Source organism: Macaca fascicularis, chromosome 3 (assembly GCF_037993035.2).
Source record: "Macaca fascicularis isolate 582-1 chromosome 3, T2T-MFA8v1.1".
Taxonomy (NCBI): Eukaryota; Metazoa; Chordata; class Mammalia; order Primates; family Cercopithecidae; genus Macaca; species Macaca fascicularis.
In genome coordinates, this window is record NC_088377.1 from 71,222,382 (window position 1) to 71,249,326 (window position 26,945).

Here is a 26,945-nt window from a genome sequence, read left to right on the forward strand (position 1 = left end):
GTGGACAACCACTTCAATCTTGCAATCGCCGCAGATGGCCTCTGAGACCCTCTCTCCACCTCACGTGCCCCCATGGGATGCCAGTTCCAGGGGTGAGACCCCTTCTCCACTGTGTCCTTCCCTTGGTGGCAGTTCCCTTTTCTCTCCGACTGCCGTGCTGAGAAGCAGGAGTCCATAAACAGCCCAGGATGAAGGGAGGCAGTAAGCTCAAGGGTCCCGCAATCTTCCGCTGACACCCTCCTCTGGGGTCTCAGGTATTCATCCATCAGCCGGAGAGCCCTCGACGACTCACCAGACTGCATTCCCAACCCTCTGGGACCCGATTCCTGCACAGAGCCGTTTTCGGGAATGAAGTCGGAAGAGCCCTCTCCAGCGCCCTCCTCGCAGTCTCCCATCGCCTCCTCCTCCAGGGGGAGGCGACCACGGAGACGGCCTCGGGAGGCCCTTTGGGGGAGACTTTTCTCGGCCCGCAATGGTAGTCGGAGGCAGCCCTTTTCCTCAGACCAGGCCGGCTCTGCCTGCACCATGTTCCTTGCTTAGGCAGGCTGACAACCATGCCAGCCTGGCGCCCGAGCCAGCCCCTCGAGTGCACATGCGCCAGTGGCCGGGCACCTGGCGCGAGTGCTGAGCCCTGGCTTGCGTCACAGTGAAGGTCTTCGTTGCCTGGCGACGAGTCCCTGCGGCTTAGCGGAGAGGGGGGACCTCTGTGATGGGCGTCGGTGTTGGGCTCCCGCCTGCGTTCTCTTGGGTATCCACGGTATATTCCCACCATCTAGGACAGGGCAGGGCAATCCAGCCTGAGGAAACATCCGGGTAAGGCCCAGGGATCCACCGCGAAATCCCTAACCATCCAAAAGGATCCGCGCCATGCGTCAAGCTTGCCTGGACCCAGTGGGGGTCAGTCTCCTTAAATGTTGCCCCCTCCCCCCGCCCCGTGATTTCTGACTACAGCAGGCCTGTGTTCTCGGGGTGCTCTCTCCCGGGAGGGGCTTCCTGGCGGAGCAGAACCGCGCAGCCTGAGAAGGTGCCCGGAGGTGTATTTGTGCGGGATTGTTTCGAGTGTTGGCTGCCCGTGTGTGTAGGCGGCACTGTGTGTGTGTGTGTGTGTGTGTGTGTGTGTCTGTTTGTGTTTGTGCGGGCAGGCGCGCGCGTGCTTGTGTGTGGCTCTGCGCGCGCGTGTGTGTGTTTGGGCGTGTGTCTCTGTGGGCCTGTGTGCTGTGTGCCTGTACGTGGCGCCTGCCGATAGGAAGATGGCTCAAGCACTGCAGCCCTTATTTGTTTTTTCTTTTCGTGTACCCCTCCTGCCCCCGAGTCCACCGACCTTCTGGTCCGCCACTCTGTGAGGCTCTGCTTGGGTTCCGGAACTCCGTGTCCTTTGTTTTTTTCCGTGGTTCCTGTATCCGGGGTGAACTGTGGGACTGGCTGAGACTCGCAGGAGCCCTAAGCACCTCCCCCGCCGCAAAGCGGCAACTCTGCTAGCAAGGAAGAGGAGCACACCACCCCCGAGAACGGAAACCTCCGAGTGCCTCATTTTCCTGTGGCCAAGCCAGGGCCCGACCCTAGCAGTCCTGTGCGCAGGGCTCCTCGAATCCCCCTGGAATTCGGTTCCTAGCCGAGCAGCCGCTTCACGTCGTGAGGTCAGGAGGCGGGCACTCCTCCATCGTCTTGAGATTTCATTCCGGGGACGGAGAGGTTGGGCAGCAGTTTGTTCAGATGGGGTGAGGATGCAGTCTGGTGAGGTGTGCGTGGGGTCCCCCACCTTCATCTGCTAAACAGGTGCCTCCAGATGAATACGGAAGGTACTTGCGACTCCACCCCCGCGTTCCCTTGGTGGCACTAGCGGTCCGCACCCTGGCCCGGTGCCCATGTGGGAGGACTCCAACGTGCTGGGGGTTCAGTTGGAGCACAATCCCCGGCCATTCTGGCCAGCTTTCGATTTAGGCTGTCATGCCGGGAAACACGTGGGAGTGGGATGCACTGAGGCTGGCTGGGATGTGGCCTGCATAGGGGCCTCCTCTTTTCCTGACTCCCACGCTTCTCGTGGGCCTAGGGTTTCCTGGGTCTGGCTCAAAGACTTCCACAGTCACCGTTTCCCTGTTCACGGAGGACGACCCTCATGGGGACCGTTGTACACGTGTTTCCTTCTAAACGCCGTCACGGTGCAAGGACTCGGCTGCTGTGATCCTTTTGGAAGAGTGAATTCCGGCGACATCTGCCCACAAGGAAACTCTGGTCCTCCCAGTTCTCTCAGAGTGCTGCGTGATTCCCGTAGGATGAGAAGCGGGCAACCGTGTCTGGCTTTTGCCTGGTCATCTAGGTTCATTTCATCTGCACGTCCATTGTCCTCGTGGAGGGGCTGTTGCTGGGTGGAACGGCCTCTCGCCTCGGATCTTTGGGCTGCCAGGAACTTCAGGGGGCACAAGGCTCTTGGAGTGGGCTGACTTCAGTCCAGGTCGTGGGTCGTGGTCTCTTTGTAGGGCCCGGGTTTGTCTGCACTCTGCTGGAGGCTCTTGATTCCTCTGGCAAGAGTCCGTGAACTTGACTTGGACTCCAGCACAAACCTTCTCGTTCTCCCAGGCGGGCCTTGCTTTTGTCTTGCTCTCACAGGGGATCCACAGTGCCCCTCAACAGCACTGGTGGACAACCACTTCAATCTTGCAATCGCCGCAGATGGCCTCTGAGACCCTCTCTCCACCTCACGTGCCCCCATGGGATGCCAGTTCCAGGGGTGAGACCCCTTCTCCACTGTGTCCTTCCCTTGGTGGCAGTTCCCTTTTCTCTCCGACTGCCGTGCTGAGAAGCAGGAGTCCATAAACAGCCCAGGATGAAGGGAGGCAGTAAGCTCAAGGGTCCCGCAATCTTCCGCTGACACCCTCCTCTGGGGTCTCAGGTATTCATCCATCAGCCGGAGAGCCCTCGACGACTCACCAGACTGCATTCCCAACCCTCTGGGACCCGATTCCTGCACAGAGCCGTTTTCGGGAATGAAGTCGGAAGAGCCCTCTCCAGCGCCCTCCTCGCAGTCTCCCATCGCCTCCTCCTCCAGGGGGAGGCGACCACGGAGACGGCCTCGGGAGGCCCTTTGGGGGAGACTTTTCTCGGCCCGCAATGGTAGTCGGAGGCAGCCCTTTTCCTCAGACCAGGCCGGCTCTGCCTGCACCATGTTCCTTGCTTAGGCAGGCTGACAACCATGCCAGCCTGGCGCCCGAGCCAGCCCCTCGAGTGCACATGCGCCAGTGGCCGGGCACCTGGCGCGAGTGCTGAGCCCTGGCTTGCGTCACAGTGAAGGTCTTCGTTGCCTGGCGACGAGTCCCTGCGGCTTAGCGGAGAGGGGGGACCTCTGTGATGGGCGTCGGTGTTGGGCTCCCGCCTGCGTTCTCTTGGGTATCCACGGTATATTCCCACCATCTAGGACAGGGCAGGGCAATCCAGCCTGAGGAAACATCCGGGTAAGGCCCAGGGATCCACCGCGAAATCCCTAACCATCAAAAAGGATCCGCGCCATGCGTCAAGCTTGCCTGGACCCAGTGGGGGTCAGTCTCCTTAAATGTTGCCCCCTCCCCCCGCCCCGTGATTTCTGACTACAGCAGGCCTGTGTTCTCGGGGTGCTCTCTCCCGGGAGGGGCTTCCTGGCGGAGCAGAACCGCGCAGCCTGAGAAGGTGCCCGGAGGTGTATTTGTGCGGGATTGTTTCGAGTGTTGGCTGCCCGTGTGTGTAGGCGGCACTGTGTGTGTGTGTGTGTGTGTGTGTGTGTGTCTGTTTGTGTTTGTGCGGGCAGGCGCGCGCGTGCTTGTGTGTGGCTCTGCGCGCGCGTGTGTGTGTTTGGGCGTGTGTCTCTGTGGGCCTGTGTGCTGTGTGCCTGTACGTGGCGCCTGCCGATAGGAAGATGGCTCAAGCACTGCAGCCCTTATTTGTTTTTTCTTTTCGTGTACCCCTCCTGCCCCCGAGTCCACCGACCTTCTGGTCCGCCACTCTGTGAGGCTCTGCTTGGGTTCCGGAACTCCGTGTCCTTTGTTTTTTTCCGTGGTTCCTGTATCCGGGGTGAACTGTGGGACTGGCTGAGACTCGCAGGAGCCCTAAGCACCTCCCCCGCCGCAAAGCGGCAACTCTGCTAGCAAGGAAGAGGAGCACACCACCCCCGAGAACGGAAACCTCCGAGTGCCTCATTTTCCTGTGGCCAAGCCAGGGCCCGACCCTAGCAGTCCTGTGCGCAGGGCTCCTCGAATCCCCCTGGAATTCGGTTCCTAGCCGAGCAGCCGCTTCACGTCGTGAGGTCAGGAGGCGGGCACTCCTCCATCGTCTTGAGATTTCATTCCGGGGACGGAGAGGTTGGGCAGCAGTTTGTTCAGATGGGGTGAGGATGCAGTCTGGTGAGGTGTGCGTGGGGTCCCCCACCTTCATCTGCTAAACAGGTGCCTCCAGATGAATACGGAAGGTACTTGCGACTCCACCCCCGCGTTCCCTTGGTGGCACTAGCGGTCCGCACCCTGGCCCGGTGCCCATGTGGGAGGACTCCAACGTGCTGGGGGTTCAGTTGGAGCACAATCCCCGGCCATTCTGGCCAGCTTTCGATTTAGGCTGTCATGCCGGGAAACACGTGGGAGTGGGATGCACTGAGGCTGGCTGGGATGTGGCCTGCATAGGGGCCTCCTCTTTTCCTGACTCCCACGCTTCTCGTGGGCCTAGGGTTTCCTGGGTCTGGCTCAAAGACTTCCACAGTCACCGTTTCCCTGTTCACGGAGGACGACCCTCATGGGGACCGTTGTACACGTGTTTCCTTCTAAACGCCGTCACGGTGCAAGGACTCGGCTGCTGTGATCCTTTTGGAAGAGTGAATTCCGGCGACATCTGCCCACAAGGAAACTCTGGTCCTCCCAGTTCTCTCAGAGTGCTGCGTGATTCCCGTAGGATGAGAAGCGGGCAACCGTGTCTGGCTTTTGCCTGGTCATCTAGGTTCATTTCATCTGCACGTCCATTGTCCTCGTGGAGGGGCTGTTGCTGGGTGGAACGGCCTCTCGCCTCGGATCTTTGGGCTGCCAGGAACTTCAGGGGGCACAAGGCTCTTGGAGTGGGCTGACTTCAGTCCAGGTCGTGGGTCGTGGTCTCTTTGTAGGGCCCGGGTTTGTCTGCACTCTGCTGGAGGCTCTTGATTCCTCTGGCAAGAGTCCGTGAACTTGACTTGGACTCCAGCACAAACCTTCTCGTTCTCCCAGGCGGGCCTTGCTTTTGTCTTGCTCTCACAGGGGATCCACAGTGCCCCTCAACAGCACTGGTGGACAACCACTTCAATCTTGCAATCGCCGCAGATGGCCTCTGAGACCCTCTCTCCACCTCACGTGCCCCCATGGGATGCCAGTTCCAGGGGTGAGACCTCTTCTCCACTGTGTCCTTCCCTTGGTGGCAGTTCCCTTTTCTCTCCGACTGCCGTGCTGAGAAGCAGGAGTCCATAAACAGCCCAGGATGAAGGGAGGCAGTAAGCTCAAGGGTCCCGCAATCTTCCGCTGACACCCTCCTCTGGGGTCTCAGGTATTCATCCATCAGCCGGAGAGCCCTCGACGACTCACCAGACTGCATTCCCAACCCTCTGGGACCCGATTCCTGCACAGAGCCGTTTTCGGGAATGAAGTCGGAAGAGCCCTCTCCAGCGCCCTCCTCGCAGTCTCCCATCGCCTCCTCCTCCAGGGGGAGGCGACCACGGAGACGGCCTCGGGAGGCCCTTTGGGGGAGACTTTTCTCGGCCCGCAATGGTAGTCGGAGGCAGCCCTTTTCCTCAGACCAGGCCGGCTCTGCCTGCACCATGTTCCTTGCTTAGGCAGGCTGACAACCATGCCAGCCTGGCGCCCGAGCCAGCCCCTCGAGTGCGCATGCGCCAGTGGCCGGGCACCTGGCGCGAGTGCTGAGCCCTGGCTTGCGTCACAGTGAAGGTCTTCGTTGCCTGGCGACGAGTCCCTGCGGCTTAGCGGAGAGGGGGGACCTCTGTGATGGGCGTCGGTGTTGGGCTCCCGCCTGCGTTCTCTTGGGTATCCACGGTATATTCCCACCATCTAGGACAGGGCAGGGCAATCCAGCCTGAGGAAACATCCGGGTAAGGCCCAGGGATCCACCGCGAAATCCCTAACCATCCAAAAGGATCCGCGCCATGCGTCAAGCTTGCCTGGACCCAGTGGGGGTCAGTCTCCTTAAATGTTGCCCCCTCCCCCCGCCCCGTGATTTCTGACTACAGCAGGCCTGTGTTCTCGGGGTGCTCTCTCCCGGGAGGGGCTTCCTGGCGGAGCAGAACCGCGCAGCCTGAGAAGGTGCCCGGAGGTGTATTTGTGCGGGATTGTTTCGAGTGTTGGCTGCCCGTGTGTGTAGGCGGCACTGTGTGTGTGTGTGTGTGTGTGTGTGTGTGTGTGTGTGTGTGTGTGTCTGTTTGTGTTTGTGCGGGCAGGCGCGCGCGTGCTTGTGTGTGGCTCTGCGCGCGCGTGTGTGTGTTTGGGCGTGTGTCTCTGTGGGCCTGTGTGCTGTGTGCCTGTACGTGGCGCCTGCCGATAGGAAGATGGCTCAAGCACTGCAGCCCTTATTTGTTTTTTCTTTTCGTGTACCCCTCCTGCCCCCGAGTCCACCGACCTTCTGGTCCGCCACTCTGTGAGGCTCTGCTTGGGTTCCGGAACTCCGTGTCCTTTGTTTTTTTCCGTGGTTCCTGTATCCGGGGTGAACTGTGGGACTGGCTGAGACTCGCAGGAGCCCTAAGCACCTCCCCCGCCGCAAAGCGGCAACTCTGCTAGCAAGGAAGAGGAGCACACCACCCCCGAGAACGGAAACCTCCGAGTGCCTCATTTTCCTGTGGCCAAGCCAGGGCCCGACCCTAGCAGTCCTGTGCGCAGGGCTCCTCGATTCCCCCTGGAATTCGGTTCCTAGCCGAGCAGCCGCTTCACGTCGTGAGGTCAGGAGGCGGGCACTCCTCCATCGTCTTGAGATTTCATTCCGGGGACGGAGAGGTTGGGCAGCAGTTTGTTCAGATGGGGTGAGGATGCAGTCTGGTGAAGTGTGCGTGGGGTCCCCCACCTTCATCTGCTAAACAGGTGCCTCCAGATGAATACGGAAGGTACTTGCGACTCCACCCCCGCGTTCCCTTGGTGGCACTAGCGGTCCGCACCCTGGCCCGGTGCCCATGTGGGAGGACTCCAACGTGCTGGGGGTTCAGTTGGAGCACAATCCCCGGCCATTCTGGCCAGCTTTCGATTTAGGCTGTCATGCCGGGAAACACGTGGGAGTGGGATGCACTGAGGCTGGCTGGGATGTGGCCTGCATAGGGGCCTCCTCTTTTCCTGACTCCCACGCTTCTCGTGGGCCTAGGGTTTCCTGGGTCTGGCTCAAAGACTTCCACAGTCACCGTTTCCCTGTTCACGGAGGACGACCCTCATGGGGACCGTTGTACACGTGTTTCCTTCTAAACGCCGTCACGGTGCAAGGACTCGGCTGCTGTGATCCTTTTGGAAGAGTGAATTCCGGCGACATCTGCCCACAAGGAAACTCTGGTCCTCCCAGTTCTCTCAGAGTGCTGCGTGATTCCCGTAGGATGAGAAGCGGGCAACCGTGTCTGGCTTTTGCCTGGTCATCTAGGTTCATTTCATCTGCACGTCCATTGTCCTCGTGGAGGGGCTGTTGCTGGGTGGAACGGCCTCTCGCCTCGGATCTTTGGGCTGCCAGGAACTTCAGGGGGCACAAGGCTCTTGGAGTGGGCTGACTTCAGTCCAGGTCGTGGGTCGTGGTCTCTTTGTAGGGCCCGGGTTTGTCTGCACTCTGCTGGAGGCTCTTGATTCCTCTGGCAAGAGTCCGTGAACTTGACTTGGACTCCAGCACAAACCTTCTCGTTCTCCCAGGCGGGCCTTGCTTTTGTCTTGCTCTCACAGGGGATCCACAGTGCCCCTCAACAGCACTGGTGGACAACCACTTCAATCTTGCAATCGCCGCAGATGGCCTCTGAGACCCTCTCTCCACCTCACGTGCCCCCATGGGATGCCAGTTCCAGGGGTGAGACCCCTTCTCCACTGTGTCCTTCCCTTGGTGGCAGTTCCCTTTTCTCTCCGACTGCCGTGCTGAGAAGCAGGAGTCCATAAACAGCCCAGGATGAAGGGAGGCAGTAAGCTCAAGGGTCCCGCAATCTTCCGCTGACACCCTCCTCTGGGGTCTCAGGTATTCATCCATCAGCCGGAGAGCCCTCGACGACTCACCAGACTGCATTCCCAACCCTCTGGGACCCGATTCCTGCACAGAGCCGTTTTCGGGAATGAAGTCGGAAGAGCCCTCTCCAGCGCCCTCCTCGCAGTCTCCCATCGCCTCCTCCTCCAGGGGGAGGCGACCACGGAGACGGCCTCGGGAGGCCCTTTGGGGGAGACTTTTCTCGGCCCGCAATGGTAGTCGGAGGCAGCCCTTTTCCTCAGACCAGGCCGGCTCTGCCTGCACCATGTTCCTTGCTTAGGCAGGCTGACAACCATGCCAGCCTGGCGCCCGAGCCAGCCCCTCGAGTGCGCATGCGCCAGTGGCCGGGCACCTGGCGCGAGTGCTGAGCCCTGGCTTACGTTACAGTGAAGGTCTTCGTTGCCTGGCGACGAGTCCCTGCGGCTTAGCGGAGAGGGGGGACCTCTGTGATGGGCGTCGGTGTTGGGCTCCCGCCTGCGTTCTCTTGGGTATCCACGGTATATTCCCACCATCTAGGACAGGGCAGGGCAATCCAGCCTGAGGAAACATCCGGGTAAGGCCCAGGGATCCACCGCGAAATCCCTAACCATCCAAAAGGATCCGCGCCATGCGTCAAGCTTGCCTGGACCCAGTGGGGGTCAGTCTCCTTAAATGTTGCCCCCTCCCCCCGCCCCGTGATTTCTGACTACAGCAGGCCTGTGTTCTCGGGGTGCTCTCTCCCGGGAGGGGCTTCCTGGCGGAGCAGAACCGCGCAGCCTGAGAAGGTGCCCGGAGGTGTATTTGTGCGGGATTGTTTCGAGTGTTGGCTGCCCGTGTGTGTAGGCGGCACTGTGTGTGTGTGTGTGTGTGTGTGTGTGTGTGTGTGTGTGTCTGTGTGTCTGTGTTTGTGCGGGCAGGCGCGCGCGTGCTTGTGTGTGGCTCTGCGCGCGCGTGTGTGTGTTTGGGCGTGTGTCTCTGTGGGCCTGTGTGCTGTGTGCCTGTACGTGGCGCCTGCCGATAGGAAGATGGCTCAAGCACTGCAGCCCTTATTTGTTTTTTCTTTTCGTGTACCCCTCCTGCCCCCGAGTCCACCGACCTTCTGGTCCGCCACTCTGTGAGGCTCTGCTTGGGTTCCGGAACTCCGTGTCCTTTGTTTTTTTCCGTGGTTCCTGTATCCGGGGTGAACTGTGGGACTGGCTGAGACTCGCAGGAGCCCTAAGCACCTCCCCCGCCGCAAAGCAGCAACTCTGCTAGCAAGGAAGAGGAGCACACCACCCCCGAGAACGGAAACCTCCGAGTGCCTCATTTTCCTGTGGCCAAGCCAGGGCCCGACCCTAGCAGTCCTGTGCGCAGGGCTCCTCGAATCCCCCTGGAATTCGGTTCCTAGCCGAGCAGCCGCTTCACGTCGTGAGGTCAGGAGGCGGGCACTCCTCCATCGTCTTGAGATTTCATTCCGGGGACGGAGAGGTTGGGCAGCAGTTTGTTCAGATGGGGTGAGGATGCAGTCTGGTGAGGTGTGCGTGGGGTCCCCCACCTTCATCTGCTAAACAGGTGCCTCCAGATGAATACGGAAGGTACTTCCGACTCCACCCCCGCGTTCCCTTGGTGGCACTAGCGGTCCGCACCCTGGCCCGGTGCCCATGTGGGAGGACTCCAACGTGCTGGGGGTTCAGTTGGAGCACAATCCCCGGCCATTCTGGCCAGCTTTCGATTTAGGCTGTCATGCCGGGAAACACGTGGGAGTGGGATGCACTGAGGCTGGCTGGGATGTGGCCTGCATAGGGGCCTCCTCTTTTCCTGACTCCCACGCTTCTCGTGGGCCTAGGGTTTCCTGGGTCTGGCTCAAAGACTTCCACAGTCACCGTTTCCCTGTTCACGGAGGACGACCCTCATGGGGACCGTTGTACACGTGTTTCCTTCTAAACGCCGTCACGGTGCAAGGACTCGGCTGCTGTGATCCTTTTGGAAGAGTGAATTCCGGCGACATCTGCCCACAAGGAAACTCTGGTCCTCCCAGTTCTCTCAGAGTGCTGCGTGATTCCCGTAGGATGAGAAGCGGGCAACCGTGTCTGGCTTTTGCCTGGTCATCTAGGTTCATTTCATCTGCACGTCCATTGTCCTCGTGGAGGGGCTGTTGCTGGGTGGAACGGCCTCTCGCCTCGGATCTTTGGGCTGCCAGGAACTTCAGGGGGCACAAGGCTCTTGGAGTGGGCTGACTTCAGTCCAGGTCGTGGGTCGTGGTCTCTTTGTAGGGCCCGGGTTTGTCTGCACTCTGCTGGAGGCTCTTGATTCCTCTGGCAAGAGTCCGTGAACTTGACTTGGACTCCAGCACAAACATTCTCGTTCTCCCAGGCGGGCCTTGCTTTTGTCTTGCTCTCACAGGGGATCCACAGTGCCCCTCAACAGCACTGGTGGACAACCACTTCAATCTTGCAATCGCCGCAGATGGCCTCTGAGACCCTCTCTCCACCTCACGTGCCCCCATGGGATGCCAGTTCCAGGGGTGAGACCCCTTCTCCACTGTGTCCTTCCCTTGGTGGCAGTTCCCTTTTCTCTCCGACTGCCGTGCTGAGAAGCAGGAGTCCATAAACAGCCCAGGATGAAGGGAGGCAGTAAGCTCAAGGGTCCCGCAATCTTCCGCTGACACCCTCCTCTGGAGTCTCAGGTATTCATCCATCAGCCGGAGAGCCCTCGACGACTCACCAGACTGCATTCCCAACCCTCTGGGACCCGATTCCTGCACAGAGCCGTTTTCGGGAATGAAGTCGGAAGAGCCCTCTCCAGCGCCCTCCTCGCAGTCTCCCATCGCCTCCTCCTCCAGGGGGAGGCGACCACGGAGACGGCCTCGGGAGGCCCTTTGGGGGAGACTTTTCTCGGCCCGCAATGGTAGTCGGAGGCAGCCCTTTTCCTCAGACCAGGCCGGCTCTGCCTGCACCATGTTCCTTGCTTAGGCAGGCTGACAACCATGCCAGCCTGGCGCCCGAGCCAGCCCCTCGAGTGCGCATGTGCCAGTGGCCGGGCACCTGGCGCGAGTGCTGAGCCCTGGCTTACGTTACAGTGAAGGTCTTCGTTGCCTGGCGACGAGTCCCTGCGGCTTAGCGGAGAGGGGGGACCTCTGTGATGGGCGTCGGTGTTGGGCTCCCGCCTGCGTTCTCTTGGGTATCCACGGTATATTCCCACCATCTAGGACAGGGAAGGGCAATCCAGCCTGAGGAAACATCCGGGTAAGGCCCAGGGATCCACCGCGAAATCCCTAACCATCCAAAAGGATCCGCGCCATGCGTCAAGCTTGCCTGGACCCAGTGGGGGTCAGTCTCCTTAAATGTTGCCCCCTCCCCCCGCCCCGTGATTTCTGACTACAGCAGGCCTGTGTTCTCGGGGTGCTCTCTCCCGGGAGGGGCTTCCTGGCGGAGCAGAACCGCGCAGCCTGAGAAGGTGCCCGGAGGTGTATTTGTGCGGGATTGTTTCGAGTGTTGGCTGCCCGTGTGTGTAGGCGGCACTGTGTGTGTGTGTGTGTGTGTGTGTGTGTGTGTGTGTGTGTGTCTGTTTGTGTTTGTGCGGGCAGGCGCGCGCGTGCTTGTGTGTGGCTCTGCGCGCGCGTGTGTGTGTTTGGGCGTGTGTCTCTGTGGGCCTGTGTGCTGTGTGCCTGTACGTGGCGCCTGCCGATAGGAAGATGGCTCAAGCACTGCAGCCCTTATTTGTTTTTTCTTTTCGTGTACCCCTCCTGCCCCCGAGTCCACCGACCTTCTGGTCCGCCACTCTGTGAGGCTCTGCTTGGGTTCCGGAACTCCGTGTCCTTTGTTTTTTTCCGTGGTTCCTGTATCCGGGGTGAACTGTGGGACTGGCTGAGACTCGCAGGAGCCCTAAGCACCTCCCCCGCCGCAAAGCGGCAACTCTGCTAGCAAGGAAGAGGAGCACACCACCCCCGAGAACGGAAACCTCCGAGTGCCTCATTTTCCTGTGGCCAAGCCAGGGCCCGACCCTAGCAGTCCTGTGCGCAGGGCTCCTCGAATCCCCCTGGAATTCGGTTCCTAGCCGAGCAGCCGCTTCACGTCGTGAGGTCAGGAGGCGGGCACTCCTCCATCGTCTTGAGATTTCATTCCGGGGACGGAGAGGTTGGGCAGCAGTTTGTTCAGATGGGGTGAGGATGCAGTCTGGTGAGGTGTGCGTGGGGTCCCCCACCTTCATCTGCTAAACAGGTGCCTCCAGATGAATACGGAAGGTACTTGCGACTCCACCCCCGCGTTCCCTTGGTGGCACTAGCGGTCCGCACCCTGGCCCGGTGCCCATGTGGGAGGACTCCAACGTGCTGGGGGTTCAGTTGGAGCACAATCCCCGGCCATTCTGGCCAGCTTTCGATTTAGGCTGTCATGCCGGGAAACACGTGGGAGTGGGATGCACTGAGGCTGGCTGGGATGTGGCCTGCATAGGGGCCTCCTCTTTTCCTGACTCCCACGCTTCTCGTGGGCCTAGGGTTTCCTGGGTCTGGCTCAAAGACTTCCACAGTCACCGTTTCCCTGTTCACGGAGGACGACCCTCATGGGGACCGTTGTACACGTGTTTCCTTCTAAACGCCGTCACGGTGCAAGGACTCGGCTGCTGTGATCCTTTTGGAAGAGTGAATTCCGGCGACATCTGCCCACAAGGAAACTCTGGTCCTCCCAGTTCTCTCAGAGTGCTGCGTGATTCCCGTAGGATGAGAAGCGGGCAACCGTGTCTGGCTTTTGCCTGGTCATCTAGGTTCATTTCATCTGCACGTCCATTGTCCTCGTGGAGGGGCTGTTGCTGGGTGGAACGGCCTCTCGCCTCGGATCTTTGGGCTGCCAGGAACTTCAGGGGGCACAAGGCTCTTGGAGTGGGCTGACTTCAGTCCAGGTCGTGGGTCGTGGTCTCTTTGTAGGGCCCGGGTTTGTCTGCACTCTGCTGGAGGCTCTTGATTCCTCTGGCAAGAGTCCGTGAACTTGACTTGGACTCCAGCACAAACCTTCTCGTTCTCCCAGGCGGGCCTTGCTTTTGTCTTGCTCTCACAGGGGATCCACAGTGCCCCTCAACAGCACTGGTGGACAACCACTTCAATCTTGCAATCGCCGCAGATGGCCTCTGAGACCCTCTCTCCACCTCACGTGCCCCCATGGGATGCCAGTTCCAGGGGTGAGACCCCTTCTCCACTGTGTCCTTCCCTTGGTGGCAGTTCCCTTTTCTCTCCGACTGCCGTGCTGAGAAGCAGGAGTCCATAAACAGCCCAGGATGAAGGGAGGCAGTAAGCTCAAGGGTCCCGCAATCTTCCGCTGACACCCTCCTCTGGGGTCTCAGGTATTCATCCATCAGCCGGAGAGCCCTCGACGACTCACCAGACTGCATTCCCAACCCTCTGGGACCCGATTCCTGCACAGAGCCGTTTTCGGGAATGAAGTCGGAAGAGCCCTCTCCAGCGCCCTCCTCGCAGTCTCCCATCGCCTCCTCCTCCAGGGGGAGGCGACCACGGAGACGGCCTCGGGAGGCCCTTTGGGGGAGACTTTTCTCGGCCCGCAATGGTAGTCGGAGGCAGCCCTTTTCCTCAGACCAGGCCGGCTCTGCCTGCACCATGTTCCTTGCTTAGGCAGGCTGACAACCATGCCAGCCTGGCGCCCGAGCCAGCCCCTCGAGTGCGCATGCGCCAGTGGCCGGGCACCTGGCGCGAGTGCTGAGCCCTGGCTTGCGTCACAGTGAAGGTCTTCGTTGCCTGGCGACGAGTCCCTGCGGCTTAGCGGAGAGGGGGGACCTCTGTGATGGGCGTCGGTGTTGGGCTCCCGACTGCGTTCTCTTGGGTATCCACGGTATATTCCCACCATCTAGGACAGGGCAGGGCAATCCAGCCTGAGGAAACATCCGGGTAAGGCCCAGGGATCCACCGCGAAATCCCTAACCATCCAAAAGGATCCGCGCCATGCGTCAAGCTTGCCTGGACCCAGTGGGGGTCAGTCTCCTTAAATGTTGCCCCCTCCCCCCGCCCCGTGATTTCTGACTACAGCAGGCCTGTGTTCTCGGGGTGCTCTCTCCCGGGAGGGGCTTCCTGGCGGAGCAGAACCGCGCAGCCTGAGAAGGTGCCCGGAGGTGTATTTGTGCGGGATTGTTTCGAGTGTTGGCTGCCCGTGTGTGTAGGCGGCACTGTGTGTGTGTGTGTGTGTGTGTGTGTGTGTGTGTGTGTGTGTGTGTCTGTTTGTGTTTGTGCGGGCAGGCGCGCGCGTGCTTGTGTGTGGCTCTGCGCGCGCGTGTGTGTGTTTGGGCGTGTGTCTCTGTGGGCCTGTGTGCTGTGTGCCTGTACGTGGCGCCTGCCGATAGGAAGATGGCTCAAGCACTGCAGCCCTTATTTGTCTTTTCTTTTCGTGTACCCCTCCTGCCCCCGAGTCCACCGACCTTCTGGTCCGCCACTCTGTGAGGCTCTGCTTGGGTTCCGGAACTCCGTGTCCTTTGTTTTTTTCCGTGGTTCCTGTATCCGGGGTGAACTGTGGGACTGGCTGAGACTCGCAGGAGCCCTAAGCACCTCCCCCGCCGCAAAGCGGCAACTCTGCTAGCAAGGAAGAGGAGCACACCACCCCCGAGAACGGAAACCTCCGAGTGCCTCATTTTCCTGTGGCCAAGCCAGGGCCCGACCCTAGCAGTCCTGTGCGCAGGGCTCCTCGAATCCCCCTGGAATTCGGTTCCTAGCCGAGCAGCCGCTTCACGTCGTGAGGTCAGGAGGCGGGCACTCCTCCATCGTCTTGAGATTTCATTCCGGGGACGGAGAGGTTGGGCAGCAGTTTGTTCAGATGGGGTGAGGATGCAGTCTGGTGAGGTGTGCGTGGGGTCCCCCACCTTCATCTGCTAAACAGGTGCCTCCAGATGAATACGGAAGGTAGTTGCGACTCCACCCCCGCGTTCCCTTGGTGGCACTAGCGGTCCGCACCCTGGCCCGGTGCCCATGTGGGAGGACTCCAACGTGCTGGGGGTTCAGTTGGAGCACAATCCCCGACCATTCTGGCCAGCTTTCGATTTAGGCTGTCATGCCGGGAAACACGTGGGAGTGGGATGCACTGAGGCTGGCTGGGATGTGGCCTGCATAGGGGCCTCCTCTTTTCCTGACTCCCACGCTTCTCGTGGGCCTAGGGTTTCCTGGGTCTGGCTCAAAGACTTCCACAGTCACCGTTTCCCTGTTCACGGAGGACGACCCTCATGGGGACCGTTGTACACGTGTTTCCTTCTAAACGCCGTCACGGTGCAAGGACTCGGCTGCTGTGATCCTTTTGGAAGAGTGAATTCCGGCGACATCTGCCCACAAGGAAACTCTGGTCCTCCCAGTTCTCTCAGAGTGCTGCGTGATTCCTGTAGGATGAGAAGCGGGCAACCGTGTCTGGCTTTTGCCTGGTCATCTAGGTTCATTTCATCTGCACGTCCATTGTCCTCGTGGAGGGGCTGTTGCTGGGTGGAACGGCCTCTCGCCTCGGATCTTTGGGCTGCCAGGAACTTCAGGGGGCACAAGGCTCTTGGAGTGGGCTGACTTCAGTCCAGGTCGTGGGTCGTGGTCTCTTTGTAGGGCCCGGGTTTGTCTGCACTCTGCTGGAGGCTCTTGATTCCTCTGGCAAGAGTCCGTGAACTTGACTTGGACTCCAGCACAAACCTTCTCGTTCTCCCAGGCGGGCCTTGCTTTTGTCTTGCTCTCACAGGGGATCCACAGTGCCCCTCAACAGCACTGGTGGACAACCACTTCAATCTTGCAATCGCCGCAGATGGCCTCTGAGACCCTCTCTCCACCTCACGTGCCCCCATGGGATGCCAGTTCCAGGGGTGAGACCCCTTCTCCACTGTGTCCTTCCCTTGGTGGCAGTTCCCTTTTCTCTCCGACTGCCGTGCTGAGAAGCAGGAGTCCATAAACAGCCCAGGATGAAGGGAGGCAGTAAGCTCAAGGGTCCCGCAATCTTCCACTGACACCCTCCTCTGGGGTCTCAGGTATTCATCCATCAGCCGGAGAGCCCTCGACGACTCACCAGACTGCATTCCCAACCCTCTGGGACCCGATTCCTGCACAGAGCCGTTTTCGGGAATGAAGTCGGAAGAGCCCTCTCCAGCGCCCTCCTCGCAGTCTCCCATCGCCTCCTCCTCCAGGGGGAGGCGACCACGGAGACGGCCTCGGGAGGCCCTTTGGGGGAGACTTTTCTCGGCCCGCAATGGTAGTCGGAGGCAGCCCTTTTCCTCAGACCAGGCCGGCTCTGCCTGCACCATGTTCCTTGCTTAGGCAGGCTGACAACCATGCCAGCCTGGCGCCCGAGCCAGCCCCTCGAGTGCGCATGCGCCAGTGGCCGGGCACCTGGCGCGAGTGCTGAGCCCTGGCTTGCGTCACAGTGAAGGTCTTAGTTGCCTGGCGACGAGTCCCTGTGGCTTAGCGGAGAGGGGGGACCTCTGTGATGGGCGTCGGTGTTGGGCTCCCGCCTGCGTTCTCTTAGGTATCCACGGTATATTCCCACCATCTAGGACAGGGCAGGGCAATCCAGCCTGAGGAAACATCCGGGTAAGGCCCAGGGATCCACCGCGAAATCCCTAACCATCCAAAAGGATCCGCGCCATGCGTCAAGCTTTCCTGGACCCAGTGGGGGTCAGTCTCCTTAAATGTTGCCCCCTCCCCCCGCCCCGTGATTTCTGACTACAGCAGGCCTGTGTTCTCGGGGTGCTCTCTCCCGGGAGGGGCTTCCTGGCGGAGCAGAACCGCGCAGCCTGAGAAGGTGCCCGGAGGTGTATTTGTGCGGGATTGTTTCGAGTGTTGGCTGCCCGTGTGTGTAGGCGGCACTGTGTGTGTGTGTGTGTGTGTGTGTGTGTGTGTGTGTGTGTGTGTGTCTGTTTGTGTTTGTGCGGGCAGGCGCGCGCGTGCTTGTGTGTGGCTCTGCGCGCGCGTGTGTGTGTTTGGGCGTGTGTCTCTGTGGGCCTGTGTGCTGTGTGCCTGTACGTGGCGCCTGCCGATAGGAAGATGGCTCAAGCACTGCAGCCCTTATTTGTTTTTTCTTTTCGTGTACCCCTCCTGCCCCCGAGTCCACCGACCTTCTGGTCCGCCACTCTGTGAGGCTCTGCTTGGGTTCCGGAACTCCGTGTCCTTTGTTTTTTTCCGTGGTTCCTGTATCCGGGGTGAACTGTGGGACTGGCTGAGACTCGCAGGAGCCCTAAGCACCTCCCCCGCCGCAAAGCGGCAACTCTGCTAGCAAGGAAGAGGAGCACACCACCCCCGAGAACGGAAACCTCCGAGTGCCTCATTTTCCTGTGGCCAAGCCAGGGCCCGACCCTAGCAGTCCTGTGCGCAGGGCTCCTCGAATCCCCCTGGAATTCGGTTCCTAGCCGAGCAGCCGCTTCACGTCGTGAGGTCAGGAGGCGGGCACTCCTCCATCGTCTTGAGATTTCATTCCGGGGACGGAGAGGTTGGGCAGCAGTTTGTTCAGATGGGGTGAGGATGCAGTCTGGTGAGGTGTGCGTGGGGTCCCCCACCTTCATCTGCTAAACAGGTGCCTCCAGATGAATACGGAAGGTACTTGCGACTCCACCCCCGCGTTCCCTTGGTGGCACTAGCGGTCCGCACCCTGGCCCGGTGCCCATGTGGGAGGACTCCAACGTGCTGGGGGTTCAGTTGGAGCACAATCCCCGGCCATTCTGGCCAGCTTTCGATTTAGGCTGTCATGCCGGGAAACACGTGGGAGTGGGATGCACTGAGGCTGGCTGGGATGTGGCCTGCATAGGGGCCTCCTCTTTTCCTGACTCCCACGCTTCTCGTGGGCCTAGGGTTTCCTGGGTCTCGCTCAAAGACTTCCACAGTCACCGTTTCCCTGTTCACGGAGGACGACCCTCATGGGGACCGTTGTACACGTGTTTCCTTCTAAACGCCGTCACGGTGCAAGGACTCGGCTGCTGTGATCCTTTTGGAAGAGTGAATTCCGGCGACATCTGCCCACAAGGAAACTCTGGTCCTCCCAGTTCTCTCAGAGTGCTGCGTGATTCCCGTAGGATGAGAAGCGGGCAACCGTGTCTGGCTTTTGCCTGGTCATCTAGGTTCATTTCATCTGCACGTCCATTGTCCTCGTGGAGGGGCTGTTGCTGGGTGGAACGGCCTCTCGCCTCGGATCTTTGGGCTGCCAGGAACTTCAGGGGGCACAAGGCTCTTGGAGTGGGCTGACTTCAGTCCAGGTCGTGGGTCGTGGTCTCTTTGTAGGGCCCGGGTTTGTCTGCACTCTGCTGGAGGCTCTTGATTCCTCTGGCAAGAGTCCGTGAACTTGACTTGGACTCCAGCACAAACCTTCTCGTTCTCCCAGGCGGGCCTTGCTTTTGTCTTGCTCTCACAGGGGATCCACAGTGCCCCTCAACAGCACTGGTGGACAACCACTTCAATCTTGCAATCGCCGCAGATGGCCTCTGAGACCCTCTCTCCACCTCACGTGCCCCCATGGGATGCCAGTTCCAGGGGTGAGACCCCTTCTCCACTGTGTCCTTCCCTTGGTGGCAGTTCCCTTTTCTCTCCGACTGCCGTGCTGAGAAGCAGGAGTCCATAAACAGCCCAGGATGAAGGGAGGCAGTAAGCTCAAGGGTCCCGCAATCTTCCGCTGACACCCTCCTCTGGGGTCTCAGGTATTCATCCATCAGCCGGAGAGCCCTCAACGACTCACCAGACTGCATTCCCAACCCTCTGGGACCCGATTCCTGCACAGAGCCGTTTTCGGGAATGAAGTCGGAAGAGCCCTCTCCAGCGCCCTCCTCGCAGTCTCCCATCGCCTCCTCCTCCAGGGGGAGGCGACCACGGAGACGGCCTCGGGAGGCCCTTTGGGGGAGACTTTTCTCGGCCCGCAATGGTAGTCGGAGGCAGCCCTTTTCCTCAGACCAGGCCGGCTCTGCCTGCACCATGTTCCTTGCTTAGGCAGGCTGACAACCATGCCAGCCTGGCGCCCGAGCCAGCCCCTCGAGTGCGCATGCGCCAGTGGCCGGGCACCTGGCGCGAGTGCTGAGCCCTGGCTTGCGTCACAGTGAAGGTCTTCGTTGCCTGGCGACGAGTCCCTGCGGCTTAGCGGAGAGGGGGGACCTCTGTGATGGGCGTCGGTGTTGGGCTCCCGCCTGCGTTCTCTTGGGTATCCACGGTATATTCCCACCATCTAGGACAGGGCAGGGCAATCCAGCCTGAGGAAACATCCGGGTAAGGCCCAGGGATCCACCGCGAAATCCCTAACCATCCAAAAGGATCCGCGCCATGCGTCAAGCTTGCCTGGACCCAGTGGGGGTCAGTCTCCTTAAATGTTGCCCCCTCCCCCCGCCCCGTGATTTCTGACTACAGCAGGCCTGTGTTCACGGGGTGCTCTCTCCCGGGAGGGGCTTCCTGGCGGAGCAGAACCGCGCAGCCTGAGAAGGTGCCCGGAGGTGTATTTGTGCGTGATTGTTTCGAGTGTTGGCTGCCCGTGTGTGTAGGCGGCACTGTGTGTGTGTGTGTGTGTGTGTGTGTGTGTGTGTGTGTGTGTCTGTTTGTGTTTGTGCGGGCAGGCGCGCGCGTGCTTGTGTGTGGCTCTGCGCGCGCGTGTGTGTGTTTGGGCGTGTGTCTCTGTGGGCCTGTGTGCTGTGTGCCTGTACGTGGCGCCTGCCGATAGGAAGATGGCTCAAGCACTGCAGCCCTTATTTGTTTTTTCTTTTCGTGTACCCCTCCTGCCCCCGAGTCCACCGACCTTCTGGTCCGCCACTCTGTGAGGCTCTGCTTGGGTTCCGGAACTCCGTGTCCTTTGTTTTTTTCCGTGGTTCCTGTATCCGGGGTGAACTGTGGGACTGGCTGAGACTCGCAGGAGCCCTAAGCACCTCCCCCGCCGCAAAGCGGCAACTCTGCTAGCAAGGAAGAGGAGCACACCACCCCCGAGAACCGAAACCTCCGAGTGCCTCATTTTCCTGTGGCCAAGCCAGGGCCCGACCCTAGCAGTCCTGTGCGCAGGGCTCCTCGAATCCCCCTGGAATTCGGTTCCTAGCCGAGCAGCCGCTTCACGTCGTGAGGTCAGGAGGCGGGCACTCCTCCATCGTCTTGAGATTTCATTCCGGGGACGGAGAGGTTGGGCAGCAGTTTGTTCAGATGGGGTGAGGATGCAGTCTGGTGAGGTGTGCGTGGGGTCCCCCACCTTCATCTGCTAAACAGGTGCCTCCAGATGAATACGGAAGGTACTTGCGACTCCACCCCCGCGTTCCCTTGGTGGCACTAGCGGTCCGCACCCTGGCCCGGTGCCCATGTGGGAGGACTCCAACGTGCTGGGGGTTCAGTTGGAGCACAATCCCCGGCCATTCTGGCCAGCTTTCGATTTAGGCTGTCATGCCGGGAAACACGTGGGAGTGGGATGCACTGAGGCTGGCTGGGATGTGGCCTGCATAGGGGCCTCCTCTTTTCCTGACTCCCACGCTTCTCGTGGGCCTAGGGTTTCCTGGGTCTGGCTCAAAGACTTCCACAGTCACCGTTTCCCTGTTCACGGAGGACGACCCTCATGGGGACCGTTGTACACGTGTTTCCTTCTAAACGCCGTCACGGTGCAAGGACTCGGCTGCTGTGATCCTTTTGGAAGAGTGAATTCCGGCGACATCTGCCCACAAGGAAACTCTGGTCCTCCCAGTTCTCTCAGAGTGCTGCGTGATTCCTGTAGGATGAGAAGCGGGCAACCGTGTCTGGCTTTTGCCTGGTCATCTAGGTTCATTTCATCTGCACGTCCATTGTCCTCGTGGAGGGGCTGTTGCTGGGTGGAACGGCCTCTCGCCTCGGATCTTTGGGCTGCCAGGAACTTCAGGGGGCACAAGGCTCTTGGAGTGGGCTGACTTCAGTCCAGGTCGTGGGTCGTGGTCTCTTTGTAGGGCCCGGGTTTGTCTGCACTCTGCTGGAGGCTCTTGATTCCTCTGGCAAGAGTCCGTGAACTTGACTTGGACTCCAGCACAAACCTTCTCGTTCTCCCAGGCGGGCCTTGCTTTTGTCTTGCTCTCACAGGGGATCCACAGTGCCCCTCAACAGCACTGGTGGACAACCACTTCAATCTTGCAATCGCCGCAGATGGCCTCTGAGACCCTCTCTCCACCTCACGTGCCCCCATGGGATGCCAGTTCCAGGGGTGAGACCCCTTCTCCACTGTGTCCTTCCCTTGGTGGCAGTTCCCTTTTCTCTCCGACTGCCGTGCTGAGAAGCAGGAGTCCATAAACAGCCCAGGATGAAGGGAGGCAGTAAGCTCAAGGGTCCCGCAATCTTCCGCTGACACCCTCCTCTGGGGTCTCAGGTATTCATCCATCAGCCGGAGAGCCCTCGACGACTCACCAGACTGCATTCCCAACCCTCTGGGACCCGATTCCTGCACAGAGCCGTTTTCGGGAATGAAGTCGGAAGAGCCCTCTCCAGCGCCCTCCTCGCAGTCTCCCATCGCCTCCTCCTCCAGGGGGAGGCGACCACGGAGACGGCCTCGGGAGGCCCTTTGGGGGAGACTTTTCTCGGCCCGCAATGGTAGTCGGAGGCAGCCCTTTTCCTCAGACCAGGCCGGCTCTGCCTGCACCATGTTCCTTGCTTAGGCAGGCTGACAACCATGCCAGCCTGGCGCCCGAGCCAGCCCCTCGAGTGCGCATGCGCCAGTGGCCGGGCACCTGGCGCGAGTGCTGAGCCCTGGCTTGCGTCACAGTGAAGGTCTTAGTTGCCTGGCGACGAGTCCCTGTGGCTTAGCGGAGAGGGGGGACCTCTGTGATGGGCGTCGGTGTTGGGCTCCCGCCTGCGTTCTCTTGGGTATCCACGGTATATTCCCACCATCTAGGACAGGGCAGGGCAATCCAGCCTGAGGAAACATCCGGGTAAGGCCCAGGGATCCACCGCGAAATCCCTAACCATCCAAAAGGATCCGCGCCATGCGTCAAGCTTGCCTGGACCCAGTGGGGGTCAGTCTCCTTAAATGTTGCCCCCTCCCCCCGCCCCGTGATTTCTGACTACAGCAGGCCTGTGTTCTCGGGGTGCTCTCTCCCGGGAGGGGCTTCCTGGCGGAGCAGAACCGCGCAGCCTGAGAAGGTGCCCGGAGGTGTATTTGTGCGGGATTGTTTCGAGTGTTGGCTGCCCGTGTGTGTAGGTGGCACTGTGTGTGTGTGTGTGTGTGTGTGTGTGTGTGTGTGTGTGTGTCTGTTTGTGTTTGTGCGGGCAGGCGCGCGCGTGCTTGTGTGTGGCTCTGCGCGCGCGTGTGTGTGTTTGGGCGTGTGTCTCTGTGGGCCTGTGTGCTGTGTGCCTGTACGTGGCGCCTGCCGATAGGAAGATGGCTCAAGCACTGCAGCCCTTATTTGTTTTTCCTTTTCGTGTACCCCTCCTGCCCCCGAGTCCACCGACCTTCTGGTCCGCCACTCTGTGAGGCTCTGCTTGGGTTCCGGAACTCCGTGTCCTTTGTTTTTTTCCGTGGTTCCTGTATCCGGGGTGAACTGTGGGACTGGCTGAGACTCGCAGGAGCCCTAAGCACCTCCCCCGCCGCAAAGCGGCAACTCTGCTAGCAAGGAAGAGGAGCACACCACCCCCGAGAACGGAAACCTCCGAGTGCCTCATTTTCCTGTGGCCAAGCCAGGGCCCGACCCTAGCAGTCCTGTGCGCAGGGCTCCTCGAATCCCCCTGGAATTCGGTTCCTAGCCGAGCAGCCGCTTCACGTCGTGAGGTCAGGAGGCGGGCACTCCTCCATCGTCTTGAGATTTCATTCCGGGGACGGAGAGGTTGGGCAGCAGTTTGTTCAGATGGGGTGAGGATGCAGTCTGGTGAGGTGTGCGTGGGGTCCCCCACCTTCATCTGCTAAACAGGTGCCTCCAGATGAATACGGAAGGTACTTGCGACTCCACCCCCGCGTTCCCTTGGTGGCACTAGCGGTCCGCACCCTGGCCCGGTGCCCATGTGGGAGGACTCCAACGTGCTGGGGGTTCAGTTGGAGCACAATCCCCGGCCATTCTGGCCAGCTTTCGATTTAGGCTGTCATGCCGGGAAACACGTGGGAGTGGGATGCACTGAGGCTGGCTGGGATGTGGCCTGCATAGGGGCCTCCTCTTTTCCTGACTCCCACGCTTCTCGTGGGCCTAGGGTTTCCTGGGTCTGGCTCAAAGACTTCCACAGTCACCGTTTCCCTGTTCACGGAGGACGACCCTCATGGGGACCGTTGTACACGTGTTTCCTTCTAAACGCCGTCACGGTGCAAGGACTCGGCTGCTGTGATCCTTTTGGAAGAGTGAATTCCGGCGACATCTGCCCACAAGGAAACTCTGGTCCTCCCAGTTCTCTCAGAGTGCTGCGTGATTCCCGTAGGATGAGAAGCGGGCAACCGTGTCTGGCTTTTGCCTGGTCATCTAGGTTCATTTCATCTGCACGTCCATTGTCCTCGTGGAGGGGCTGTTGCTGGGTGGAACGGCCTCTCGCCTCGGATCTTTGGGCTGCCAGGAACTTCAGGGGGCACAAGGCTCTTGGAGTGGGCTGACTTCAGTCCAGGTCGTGGGTCGTGGTCTCTTTGTAGGGCCCGGGTTTGTCTGCACTCTGCTGGAGGCTCTTGATTCCTCTGGCAAGAGTCCGTGAACTTGACTTGGACTCCAGCACAAACCTTCTCGTTCTCCCAGGCGGGCCTTGCTTTTGTCTTGCTCTCACAGGGGATCCACAGTGCCCCTCAACAGCACTGGTGGACAACCACTTCAATCTTGCAATCGCCGCAGATGGCCTCTGAGACCCTCTCTCCACCTCACGTGCCCCCATGGGATGCCAGTTCCAGGGGTGAGACCCCTTCTCCACTGTGTCCTTCCCTTGGTGGCAGTTCCCTTTTCTCTCCGACTGCCGTGCTGAGAAGCAGGAGTCCATAAACAGCCCAGGATGAAGGGAGGCAGTAAGCTCAAGGGTCCCGCAATCTTCCGCTGACACCCTCCTCTGGGGTCTCAGGTATTCATCCATCAGCCGGAGAGCCCTCAACGACTCACCAGACTGCATTCCCAACCCTCTGGGACCCGATTCCTGCACAGAGCCGTTTTCGGGAATGAAGTCGGAAGAGCCCTCTCCAGCGCCCTCCTCGCAGTCTCCCATCGCCTCCTCCTCCAGGGGGAGGCGACCACGGAGACGGTCTCGGGAGGCCCTTTGGGGGAGACTTTTCTCGGCCCGCAATGGTAGTCGGAGGCAGCCCTTTTCCTCAGACCAGGCCGGCTCTGCCTGCACCATGTTCCTTGCTTAGGCAGGCTGACAACCATGCCAGCCTGGCGCCCGAGCCAGCCCCTCGAGTGCGCATGCGCCAGTGGCCGGGCACCTGGCGCGAGTGCTGAGCCCTGGCTTGCGTCACAGTGAAGGTCTTCGTTGCCTGGCGACGAGTCCCTGCGGCTTAGCGGAGAGGGGGGACCTCTGTGATGGGCGTCGGTGTTGGGCTCCCGCCTGCGTTCTCTTGGGTATCCACGGTATATTCCCACCATCTAGGACAGGGCAGGGCAATCCAGCCTGAGGAAACATCCGGGTAAGGCCCAGGGATCCACCGCGAAATCCCTAACCATCCAAAAGGATCCGCGCCATGCGTCAAGCTTGCCTGGACCCAGTGGGGGTCAGTCTCCTTAAATGTTGCCCCCTCCCCCCGCCCCGTGATTTCTGACTACAGCAGGCCTGTGTTCTCGGGGTGCTCTCTCCCGGGAGGGGCTTCCTGGCGGAGCAGAACCGCGCAGCCTGAGAAGGTGCCCGGAGGTGTATTTGTGCGGGATTGTTTCGAGTGTTGGCTGCCCGTGTGTGTAGGCGGCACTGTGTGTGTGTGTGTGTGTGTGTGTGTGTGTGTGTGTGTGTGTCTGTTTGTGTTTGTGCGGGCAGGCGCGCGCGTGCTTGTGTGTGGCTCTGCGCGCGCGTGTGTGTGTTTGGGCGTGTGTCTCTGTGGGCCTGTGTGCTGTGTGCCTGTACGTGGCGCCTGCCGATAGGAAGATGGCTCAAGCACTGCAGCCCTTATTTGTTTTTTCTTTTCGTGTACCCCTCCTGCCCCCGAGTCCACCGACCTTCTGGTCCGCCACTCTGTGAGGCTCTGCTTGGGTTCCGGAACTCCGTGTCCTTTGTTTTTTTCCGTGGTTCCTGTATCCGCGGTGAACTGTGGGACTGGCTGAGACTCGCAGGAGCCCTAAGCACCTCCCCCGCCGCAAAGCGGCAACTCTGCTAGCAAGGAAGAGGAGCACACCACCCCCGAGAACGGAAACCTCCGAGTGCCTCATTTTCCTGTGGCCAAGCCAGGGCCCGACCCTAGCAGTCCTGTGCGCAGGGCTCCTCGAATCCCCCTGGAATTCGGTTCCTAGCCGAGCAGCCGCTTCACGTCGTGAGGTCAGGAGGCGGGCACTCCTCCATCGTCTTGAGATTTCATTCCGGGGACGGAGAGGTTGGGCAGCAGTTTGTTCAGATGGGGTGAGGATGCAGTCTGGTGAGGTGTGCGTGGGGTCCCCCACCTTCATCTGCTAAACAGGTGCCTCCAGATGAATACGGAAGGTACTTCCGACTCCACCCCCGCGTTCCCTTGGTGGCACTAGCGGTCCGCACCCTGGCCCGGTGCCCATGTGGGAGGACTCCAACGTGCTGGGGGTTCAGTTGGAGCACAATCCCCGGCCATTCTGGCCAGCTTTCGATTTAGGCTGTCATGCCGGGAAACACGTGGGAGTGGGATGCACTGAGGCTGGCTGGGATGTGGCCTGCATAGGGGCCTCCTCTTTTCCTGACTCCCACGCTTCTCGTGGGCCTAGGGTTTCCTGGGTCTGGCTCAAAGACTTCCACAGTCACCGTTTCCCTGTTCACGGAGGACGACCCTCATGGGGACCGTTGTACACGTGTTTCCTTCTAAACGCCGTCACGGTGCAAGGACTCGGCTGCTGTGATCCTTTTGGAAGAGTGAATTCCGGCGACATCTGCCCACAAGGAAACTCTGGTCCTCCCAGTTCTCTCAGAGTGCTGCGTGATTCCCGTAGGATGAGAAGCGGGCAACCGTGTCTGGCTTTTGCCTGGTCATCTAGGTTCATTTCATCTGCACGTCCATTATCCTCGTGGAGGGGCTGTTGCTGGGTGGAACGGCCTCTCGCCTCGGATCTTTGGGCTGCCAGGAACTTCAGGGGGCACAAGGCTCTTGGAGTGGGCTGACTTCAGTCCAGGTCGTGGGTCGTGGTCTCTTTGCAGGGCCCGGGTTTGTCTGCACTCTGCTGGAGGCTCTTGATTCCTCTGGCAAGAGTCCGTGAACTTGACTTGGACTCCAGCACAAACCTTCTCGTTCTCCCAGGCGGGCCTTGCTTTTGTCTTGCTCTCACAGGGGATCCACAGTGCCCCTCAACAGCACTGGTGGACAACCACTTCAATCTTGCAATCGCCGCAGATGGCCTCTGAGACCCTCTCTCCACCTCACGTGCCCCCATGGGATGCCAGTTCCAGGGGTGAGACCCCTTCTCCACTGTGTCCTTCCCTTGGTGGCAGTTCCCTTTTCTCTCCGACTGCCGTGCTGAGAAGCAGGAGTCCATAAACAGCCCAGGATGAAGGGAGGCAGTAAGCTCAAGGGTCCCGCAATCTTCCGCTGACACCCTCCTCTGGGGTCTCAGGTATTCATCCATCAGCCGGAGAGCCCTCAACGACTCACCAGACTGCATTCCCAACCCTCTGGGACCCGATTCCTGCACAGAGCCGTTTTCGGGAATGAAGTCGGAAGAGCCCTCTCCAGCGCCCTCCTCGCAGTCTCCCATCGCCTCCTCCTCCAGGGGGAGGCGACCACGGAGACGGCCTCGGGAGGCCCTTTGGGGGAGACTTTTCTCGGCCCGCAATG